The sequence below is a fragment of the Oryctolagus cuniculus genome, chromosome 16 (assembly GCF_051225735.1).
Source record: "Oryctolagus cuniculus isolate XC-2025 breed Fujian yellow rabbit chromosome 16, ASM5122573v1, whole genome shotgun sequence".
Classification (NCBI taxonomy): Eukaryota; Metazoa; Chordata; class Mammalia; order Lagomorpha; family Leporidae; genus Oryctolagus; species Oryctolagus cuniculus.
In genome coordinates this window covers 17968852-17979410 of record NC_142882.1, presented here as the reverse complement: position 1 = coordinate 17979410, position 10559 = coordinate 17968852, and the positions used below count along the sequence as shown (strand labels likewise).

Here is a 10559-nt window from a genome sequence, read left to right as displayed (position 1 = left end):
TTTTGTTTTTAAAAAGATTTATTTATTTGAAAGAGTTACAGAGAGAGGTAGAGACAGGGAGAGGTATTCCATCTGCTGGTTCACTCCCCAGATGGCCACCAACAGCTGGAGCTGCGCTGATCCGAAGCCAGGAGCTTCTTTCGGGGTCTCACGTGGGTGCAGGAGCCCAAGGACTTGGGCCATCTTCCACTGCTTTCCCAGGCCATAGCAGAGAGCTGGATTGGAAGAGGAACAGCCGGTACTAGAACCGGCACCCATATGGGATGCTGGTGCTTCAGGCCAGGGTGTTAATGCGCTGTGCCATAGTGCCGGCCCCTCCTCTGCTTTATTTTAAAAAGTATTTAATATATAAATACAAATACAAATAAGCTATATAATTTGAATGTATTTATCCTTTTGTATTGTGTAGACCCTTACTTTTGTTTTTGTGTTTTACTTCAGAATGGGAAATGTGTCTTAAAGGGGCAGTACTTTGTTAGGATATGTTTTGGTTAACAGATGGCTTGCCTCTAGTAAAATTAACAATGGACATTTTTTATTTTCCACATTTAGAGAAGATTGGGCATTTCACAGTGTAAATCAGCACAGGGTGGGCGTTTAGCCTAGTAGTTACGATGCCTGCATCCCATGTTAAAGTACTGGGTTCAGTAGCTGGCTCCCATTCCTACTTGAGCTTCCTGTTAACACAGACCCTGGGAAACATCAGTGACGGCTCAAATAGCTGGGTTCCTACCATCTATGCGGGAGGACTGGGTTGAGTTTCAGGATTTGACCTGGTCCAGTTCCAGCCATTGTGGGAACAAGGGGGAGTGAACCAGTGGGTAGGTGATAGCACTCTTCCCCCTCAAATTTTTTTCTTTAAAAATCACTCTTAATATGTGAGATATTTGAGCGAAGGGAACAATGTCTCTTGAGAGATGCTCAAAACCGTTGAACTAAATGCTAAATTTAATCTCTAATAATGTTGTATAAACTATCCTTGTATTCCAGTGATAACCCCAATTAGTCATGGTGTGATCTTCTAAGTTTTTATTTTTTTTAAGATTGATTGATTTATTTGAAAGGCAGAGTTACAGAGAGGGAGCGAGAGAGAGAGGTCTTCCATCTGCTGGATCACTCCCCAAATGGCTGCAACGGCCAGAGCTGAGCTGATCTGAAGCCAGGAGCCAGATCTTCCTCCAGGTCTCCCACATGGATGCAGGGGCCCAAGCACTTGGGCCATCTACTGCTTTCCCAGGCCCACAGCAGAGAGCTGGAACAGAAGAGGAGCAGCCGGGACTAGAACCGGTGCCCATATGGGATGCTGGCACCACAGGCTGAGGATTAACCCACTGCATCCCAGCACTGGCCCCAGGATCTTTTAAGTTTTTAAAATGTGAATGTATGATATTTACCTATCCAAAGGCAGAGTAGATGATTCCTCACAGAAAACCAGACAGCTGTGCTGCCAATAAGAGTAGACTGAAAGTTAAGGGATGAAAAAGCTACTCTTTGTAAATGGAACCAGAAGAGGATATGGCTGCTATACTTCTTTCAGACAAAGTAGACTTTGTGTCAAAAACCATAATGAGAAAAAAGGAAGCCATATCACAAAGTTGTCACTTCATAAAGAGGATATAACAGTTGTAAATAAAGTCAAATGCCATTAGGTAATTCCTTTTTTTGTGTGAACATTATAGACTGTACTTACCCAAACTTACATGGTATAGCCTACTACTATGCCCTGGCATAAACTTAACTTCTAGGCTACACACATGTTACTATAGTGAATACTGTAGGCAGTTGTAACAGTTTAACGCAAAGTTAAATAAAATATCTTAGTGGTGGCCGGCACCGCGACTCACTAGGCTAATCCTCTGCCTGCGGCGCCAGCACACCAGGTTCTAGTGCCGGTCGGGGCGCCGGATTCTGTCCCGGTTGCCCCTCTTCCAGTCCAGCTCTCTGCTGAGGTCCGGTAGTGCAGTGGAGGATGGCCCAAGTCCTTGGGCCCTGCACCCCATGGGAGACCAGGAGGAAGCACCTGGCTCTTGGCTTCAGATCGGCGCAGTGTGCTGGCCACAACACACTGGCCGTAGCGGCCACTTGAGGGGGTGAACCAATGGAAAAAGGAAGACTTTTCTGTCTGTCTCACTCACTGTCTAACCCTGCCTGTCCAAAAAACAAAACAAAACAAAACAAAACAAAACAAACTTAGTGGTATTTAACCTATAATTTTTCACGTTATAAATTTTAACCTTCATAATAGTATATAGCTTGAAACACAAACACATTGCATAGCTCCACAGAAATATTCTTAGTATTTTTAGTCTATAGGCTTTATTCTATTTTTAGAATTAAAAATTCAGTTTTTAAGTCTGTTCACAACTAAGACATGAAAACATTAGTTTAGGCCTACACAAAGTTGGGATCTTAAATATTACTTTTTTTTTTAAAAGTGACTTTTTAAAAGATTTATTTGAGAGGCAGAGTTACAGAGAGAAGGAGAGAGAGAGACAGATCTTCCAACTGCTGGTTCATTCCCCAAATGGCTGCAATGGCCGGAGCTGAGCCGATCTGAAGCCAGCAGCCAGGAGCTTCCTCCAGGTCTTCAGACGTGGGTGCAGGGGCCCAAGCACTTTGGCCATCTTCTGCTGCTGCTTCCCGCCATCAGCAGAGAACTGGATCAGAAGTGGAGCAGCGGGGACATGAATTGGTACCCATAAAGGATGCTTTTGCTAGAGGTGATGGCTTTACCTGCTATGCTACAATGACAGTTCCAATATTACCATCTTTCAGTTTCACATCTGGAACAGTAATGGACAACAAGCAACTGCCATTACATTTTATCATGAAATAGTAAAAGTTAATATCAAACCATTGGAATGAAAAGATTATGATAGTGACCTTGACATAAATATATCACTAGTATAGACAGTCTAGAAACATAGCAGGTATTCATTTATAGGAACTTAGTGTTTTAATATAAGTGTAATTAAATTCAGGTTTACAAAACGTTATCAGGACATTGGAAACACAAGCAATCAATTGTCAGTTTAGTGTCCTGATAAAAAACAAACTAGGCGAGACGAAGGCCCAGAGACTAGCCTGGAGAAGAGAGACATCTCACGGATTGGCATTTTGTCCCCAGGGCTCTGAACAACGTCACGGGACGGAGGTGGAAGCCACTCTGTGACGTATCGTGGGTGAGTCACCACGTCTCCATGGAAACCGGGCGCGCGGCCGGCTCGCACTCCACCCGCCCAGCCCGGGCCGGCCCCGCCCCCGCCGGCAGCTCCGCCCACGGGGCTGGCTTTCGTCTCAAACCTGGGCCTCCGGGCCTGGTTCTGCCTCCGGCCGGCGCTCGGAGCGGACCGCAGGGCCCCGCCGCACTCGGGAGGGAGGGAACGGGAACTTCCCCGCCAGAAGCGCGTCCGGGCGCCTGAGGCGCCAGCGCCCGGGGCCCGCCCCCCGCCCGCCGAGAGGCTGTGAGCGGAAGTGACGTCGCGGCCGTCGCCTCGGCCCTGGCTCGGCGTCTCTGGGCGCCTCTTCTCCTCAGTGGCAGTCGTTCTAACCTCAGCTTCGGTGAGGCCGGGTGGGAGGGACGGGCCGACCTTGAAGGGCGGCGGCGACGGGGCGAGTTGGGCCGCGGCCGCCGAGGGGGGCGTGGCGGCGGGCCCGAGAGGTCGCCGTCAGCTGCGTCGGGGTCTGTCGCGAGGGCTTCTCCTCAGGGCGTCTCCAGTCCCTGTGGTCCCTCTTCCTTAAGTCTCCTCGGTGACGCTTTCTCTTCCAGAAGGAATCGGGCTTCCGTGTTCACTGCCGCGGACGCGGGTCCTGCGTCGCCTCCCGGCCGGCGGGCCGGCGCCTCGCGGTGAGCCCGAGCCCCGAGCCCCGAGCCCCGAGCCCCGAGCCCCGAGCCCGGGCCCCGGGAGAGAGCTGGCCGCGGAGGGCCTCTTCCTCCTGTTTCAAAACAAACGTCCCACGGGAGAGTGTAGCTTTCTCTTGGGCGTCGTACGGTCAGTATTTATTTATTTTTAGATTTATTTACTTATTTGAAAGTCAGAGTTACACAGAAAGAGGAGAGGCAGAGAGAGAGAGAGGTAGAGACAGAGAGAGAGGTCTTCCATCTGCTGGTTCGCTCCCCAAGTAGCCGCAATGGCTGGAGTTGGCCCATCCGAAGCCAGGAGCCAGGAGCTCCATCCGGGTCTCCCACGCGGGTGCAGGGGCCCAAGCACTTGGCCCATCCTCCACTGCTTTCCCAGGCCACAGCTGAGAGCTGGACTGGAAGTGGAGCAGCCTGGACTTGAACTGGCGCCCAGTGCGCACTGTAGGCAGCAGCCTTACCTGCTACCCCACAGCACTGCCCCTGTGTTTAGGATGTGCATATTCTAATTTGTGCTTATAAAAGTGTAGACAAGTCATTCTAAAGAAAACCAGGAATATTCAGCCCTTCTCTTCAGGTGAACTTCCTAGGCTTGTATGCTCCACAGAGCTTCAAAACAGAAGCTTCTAGAAGAAAGGATGACGGCTTTATTACACTAGTGCTATAATATTTGAATTTAGCCTTTGCTTTCTCTCTCTCCAGAAAAATAAAATATTTTTTTTTCTTTTGGTGAATTGAGAGCAAGTAAGTTGAAACTGACAGGCATGACACTTGAGCTTTAAATGCTTGGTAATTTATCCGCTGTAGATAAGACAATTTAAGGCCGAAGCCGCGGCTCACTAGGCTAATCCTCCGCCTGCGGCGCCGGCACCCCGGGTTCTAGTCCCGGTCGGGGCGCCGGTTCTGTCCCAGTTGCTCCTCTTCCAGGCCAGCTCTCTGCTGTGGCCCGGGAGTGCAGTGGAGGATGGCCCAATTGCTTGGGCCCTGCACCCCATGGGAGACCAGGAGAAGCACCTGGCTCATGCCATCGGATCAGCGCTGTGCTCCGGCCGCAGTGCGCCGGCTGCAGCGGCCATTGGAGGGTGAACCAACGGAAAAAGGAAGACCTTTCTCTCTGTCTCTCGCTCTCTCTCTCTCACTGTCCACTCTTCCTGTCAAAAAAAAAAAAATAATAATAATTTAAACTACAATACTGTTGGAACCACCAAAGTAAAAAAGTATTGTTATTAAGATATAGCCGGGGTAACATGAAGTTTACATTGTTCCAGTGTGTGCTATTGGTTTTTTTTTTTTTTTTTTTTTTTTTTTTTTTTTTTTAAGATTTATTTATTTATTTGAAAGGCAGAGACAGAGGTCTTCAATCCGCTAGTTCACTCCCCAGATGGCAGCAATGGCTGGAGCTGATTTGATCCGAAGCCAGGATCTAGGAGCTTCCTCCCGGTCTCCTGCATAGGTGCAGGGGCCCAAGGATCCCGGTCCAACTGCTTTCCCAGGCCACAGAGGAGAGCTGGATCGGAAGTGGAGCAGCCAGGACTCAAACCGGTGCCCATATGGGATGCCAGCACCATTGTGCCTGGCCCCTGTTATTGGTTCTTACCTGTATCTATTCAGGGTTCGTGGATTCCAGTTGTTAATGACTTTGAACCTAGACCAGCCACTATTGCTTCTGTTATTTTTTGAAGAGTCACTCTTGAAGAAAGATACATTTTGGTACTTTTTCTTGTATTCTTGTGAGATGTTTAAGTATTTCCTCCATTTCTTGTATTTCCTGATAACACCTACATGGTTGCTTAAGGCACAGTGAAGAAATTCAACCTAAAGCTGTTCAAAGGGAGCTTCTAAACTAATAAAAGAGGCCAACATCTAGCCAAGAAAATAAATGTATTATTAGATATTCATGATGGTCTGGAAGGTAGAGAAAGTATTATTTTCTCTTGTCTTTGTATGGATGTTGGTGAAGCTAAGAAAAGAAATTGATATGTGAGGCCAAAAATAAAAAGTGTAGGAGTTAGCCTTGCTGAGTGGGAAAGTGAGCAGGAGAGGGTGAGTGTTGTGTGAATTGGCAGATTGTATTTCCATGGAGATAGCAGAAAGTGCCTAAAGAATTACTCCCAGGTTTGAAACTGAGAGTCATTTTCTGATTCCTCTTTAAGTGATATAAATCAAGATAAAATAGGAAAAAGCATGTGTATGTTTTTTTTTAAAGATTTATTTTATTTATTTGAAAGACAGAGTTACAGAGAGAGGTAGAGACAGAGAGAAAGGTTTTCCATCCGCTGGTTCACTCCCCAGATGGCCTCAACAGCTGGAGCTGCGTTGATCCCAAGCCAGGAGCCAGGAGCTTCCTCCAGGTCTCCCACATGGGTTCAGGGGCCCAAGGACTTGGGCCATCTTCCACTGCTTTCCCAGGCCATAGCAGAGAGCTGGATGGGAAGAGGAGCAGCCGGGACTAGAACCGGCGCCCATATGGGATGCCGGCGCTTCAGCCCTGGGTGTTAGCCCGCTGCGCCACAGCGCCGGCCCCAATATGTTCAATATGTTTTAATTTCTTGAATAGAAAATTAATTCAGGAAATTAGAATCTGTGGCTGAGATTGAAAAATTGGTTTGCCTTAAAAATTCACTTACTTTTTAATGATCAGTCTAGGAAATGTTTGTGTCCATTAACACAGTCAGATTTTTTTTTTTTTTAAGATTTATTTATTTATTTGAAAGAGTTGCACAGAGAGAGAGAAGTCTTCCATCTGCTGGTTCACTCCCCAATTGGCCACAACAACCGGAGTTGTGGCAATCCGAATCCAGGAGCCAGGAGCTTCCTCTGGGTCTCCCACACGGGTGCAGGGGCCCAAGGACTTGGGCTATCTTGCACCACTTTCCCAGGCCATAGCAGAGAGCAGGAGTAGCCACATCTCAAACTGGTGCCCATATGGGATGCCTGCACTGCAGGTGCCCCCTCCCCTTAATAAAAGAATGATTTATTTATTTGAAAGGCAAAGTTACGGAGAGGGGGGAGACAGTCAAAATCTTTGATTTTTTTTTTCAGTCAATCCTGGTGTTCTTTTCCTATTCAAACTAGTCTTTAGTTTACCTGAATTAATATTCCAAATAAACATTCCTGTATTACTTTGCAGACATGCACACATCTAGGAGGTTGGGATCACTTCATAAGTAAATAGACAGAAAACGTGCCAGCATGGGCTTCTAGTAAGCTCTGAAGGGGGTGTGTGGTTTGGTAATGTCTGTGTTTTCTGTTTGCCACTTAGGGGTCCCATAGGGCTAGGTGTACATAGTGAAACAATTGGTGAGGATTCTGAAGATAAAACTTGATTTTTCTTCATAAAATTTTTCTTCATAAAATATACTTGTTGATTCAGAGTTTACTGGAGAACAATTTCAAAACTGTAAACAGTGTGTCCTAACTGTACATATACATACAATAATGCTTGCACTTGTGTATCAAGATTAAAGATTTTTCATGCTTCATTATATGGAATAGGCCCTGCAATTCTAGCCACATTGCTGCTTTTTAAGCCAGCAAAAGGAGTGTTAGCACCTCAGGGGAGGCCTGTGCCCTCTTTAAAAGTCCACCACCTGATTAAATCAGGCCTACCTGTGTAAGTTCCCCATTGACCTCAGAACCAGCTGATTTGAGAAATTAATTACATTTGAAAAATCCCTTTATTTTTGCTATTTTCTGTTGGCTGGAAGCAAGTTACAGAATATCCAGGGCTGCAGACAGCAGGAGGTGGGGTTGCTGAGGTTATTTTATTAGGACAGTTATATTGTTAGAGGTTATAAACTGATAATTTAGTAAGGTATATGTGAAGTTTTGTGATATTATGTGTAACCAGAGAAGGAGTGGTAGTGTTCAAAGAGGCAAGGAAGGAACGGCTGGTAAAAGTAGGAGGGGCATAATAGGAGAAAGTATCAGATATGTGGTCTTGCTCCCGGAAGCTAAAGGGGTTGACTGACATGAGACACTTGCTTCCTGTGGAAAACAGTAATCCCCGTTTTAACTTTAGTAGCCCATTCCAGACTTCTACTTTATGGGTGTATGGGTGTGTACATTTGAGCAGAGGGCAAGTAGTATACCAGCCTAGGATCATGGGCTAAGCAGACAGTTCCAGAATATATATATATATATACACACACACACATACATATATATATATATACACACACATCTCTCTCTCTCTCTATATATATATATAAAAAGTCCTGTGTCCTTTTGTGCCTTCAGAGAGGCTGTCCAATGGGCATGCTGTGTGGCGGTATTAAATTTTTTTTTTTAAGGTGAAGCAATAAAAGAGAGATCACTCCCCAGATGCTTGTCGAGGCTGGCTCTGGGCTGGACCAGGCTAAAGCTGGGCGATGGGAAGCCAGTGTGGATCTCCCATGGGAGTTGCAGGAGTGGAACTAAACCAGCTGAATAGCCTCGTGAAGGTGTTAGTGTGGTAGAGGTCACCTCTGACTGCAAGTTCTTAGGTTGGGGCAATGACATCTGAGAGGCTGTCATTTCCAGTGGTGACATTTTAAGCCAAGATTAAGTCATTTGGAAGTGGGATTGGAGTATCCTTTTTAAGTGAATACCTGCTGGAGTTAATGTGATCTGATTAAAAACCAATAAAGCAATAAATTACTAAACCAATAGTAATACGACCGTTAGTTAATAGAATGATGTTAAGCTGCACTGGAGAAGGAGTTTTTGGCTTATGTTTTATTTTGTTTAAATTTGAAAGGCTCCTGAAATGGCCACAACAGTTGGCTGTTACGGGCTGAAGCCAGGAGCCAGGAACTCCATCCTGGTCTCCCACATAGGTGGCAGGAGCTCAAGTACATGAGCCATCATCAAGTATTCCCCAAGTACATTAGCAGGGGGCTGGATCAGAAGTGCACTAGCTGGGACTCAAACTGACCCTTAGGGATGTGGGTGTCCCAGGCTGGGACTTAACCTGCACGCTGCAATGGTCCACTGGTTTTTGTTTTTTGGTGGAAGTATAGTTTGGCAGTTGAATTTGCAAATGAGGGACGTATTGCCACTTCTTAGTACGTAAGAAGTACTAAAGGATATTGGAGTTACAGGTCCATTGTGAGTGTGTCAGCTGAGTCTCCTTGGGGAAAGATGTTATGGACGTGATATCATACCTGGGTTATGAAGGAGGTGGGTGTTATAAAGATCATGTGTGATGGCAGATCTGTTGAATAGCCTGGAAAAAGTGAGTTGTGTCCCTTCTGACATGGAGGCAAACTGCAGGTATGAGGCTGTTGGTAAGTTTGAATCCCCGAGGCCCTGTTTTACATTGGTCCATGTTAACTGGGGATCTGTGGGGTGCTATCTTAAGAGTATTTATTCTCAAACTGAAATATTATAGAGCCAGAGGTGCTACCATTAGGAAGTTTAAGCAAGGTTATGGTTAAAGTGAGGCATACTTTTTTTCCCTTCTGTATTTAGTTTCCCTTTGAAGAGTTTAGAGGCACAATGGTTAAATTTAGTGGAATCCCTTTGTTTAACTTGATCCCCAGATTGACTAAACCAAAGAAATTTTGTTAATTGATACACCAGTGGAGTTTCGTTGATTGATACACCTTAGCAAATGTTAAAAATAAGTAAAAACAGTATACCTTTGGATCTGTTTGCCTGCCTTTTTCTTTCTTCTCTCTCTCCCTATCTCCATCTCTCTCTCCCTCCCTCCTTCTCTCTCTCTCTCTCTCTCTTTTTTTTTTTTTTTGCATTTCATAAGTACAACTTTAGGAATATAGTGATTCTTCCCATCATACCTGCCATCCCACCCACTCTCTCACCCCTCCTCCTTCCTCTCCCATTCTCAGTCCCATTCTCCACTAAGATCCATTTTTGATTAACTTGATACTAAACTCTATACCAAATAAAGAGTGCAACAGTTTGCACAAGCAAACAAAAACACCTGTTCCTCAACATTCACAACAAGGGCTCTTCAAATTCATTGCATCTTTAAGGTAATTTCACTTTTTTTTTTTTTTTAAAGAAAACTTTAAAGAAGCACCCAAGAATTATACTTTTTTTTGCTAGCACTTAGACATAATTATAATACAACTCTTGAGGACAGAGGTCCTGCATGGGAAGTTAGTGTATAGTGACTCTTGTTAATTTAACAATTAACACTCTTATGTATGGTGTCAGTGATCACCTGAGGCTCTTGACATGAGCTGCCTATGCTATGGAAACCTTTGAATCCACAAACTCTCAGTATTTAGACAAGGCGATAAGCAAAGTGGAAGTTCTCTTCTCCCTTCAGAGAAAAGTACCTTCTTCTTTGATGACCACTTCTTTCCACTGGGGTATCACCCACCGAGGTCCTTCATGTAGGACTTTTTTTGCTACAGTGCCTTGACTTTCCATTCATGAAGTACTCTGGTGGGCTTTTTAGCCAAGCTAGAATGCCTTAAGGGCTGATTCTGAGGTCAGAGTGCTATTTAAAGCAATTGTCACTCTATGAGTCTGCTGTGTGGACTGCTTCCCATATTGGAACATTCAATCCTTTTAAATTCTATCTATTATTATTGCCAGACATTTAATCCTATCCATATTATCACTTTAACACTTATGGTATTTTTGCCACCCACCTTAAGGGGATTTGGGGTCCCATGGCAAGTTTTTAAATTGTACCCTTAGAAGTAAGTCTGTAAGAATGTATGCAGAACTATACAGCTTTACAGTTATA

The 10559-nt window shown here is 45.2% G+C and overlaps 1 protein-coding gene and 1 long non-coding RNA gene across 6 annotated transcripts in view; one reads left to right on the top strand and one right to left on the bottom strand.

Moving 5' to 3' along the window:
- LOC138845724 (uncharacterized) lies at nt 1–3539 on the bottom strand. Of its 2 annotated transcripts, none has more exons than XR_011382906.2 (2): nt 3304–3539; nt 1–215 (listed from the first exon to the last, which is right to left on the bottom strand). It is a non-coding gene; the product is annotated as an uncharacterized LOC138845724 (long non-coding RNA). The 2 variants fall into 2 exon arrangements; XR_011382907.2 differs by lacking the exon at nt 1–215 and adding an exon at nt 2298–2657 and having other exon boundaries at nt 3304–3440.
- The window catches only part of LOC100349201 (uncharacterized), a 34601-nt gene continuing 27467 nt past the window's right edge, over nt 3426–10559 (top strand). The window contains exons 1-2 of one of the 4 annotated variants that reach the window (XM_051838036.3): nt 3430–3561; nt 3770–3847. The gene's annotated coding sequence lies outside the window, so the exon portion shown is untranslated. Of the gene's footprint in view, nt 3562–3769; nt 3993–10559 lie in introns of all 4 variants that reach the window. The other 3 variants (XM_017338773.4, XM_070059178.2, XM_051838035.3) reach the window with 3 other exon arrangements.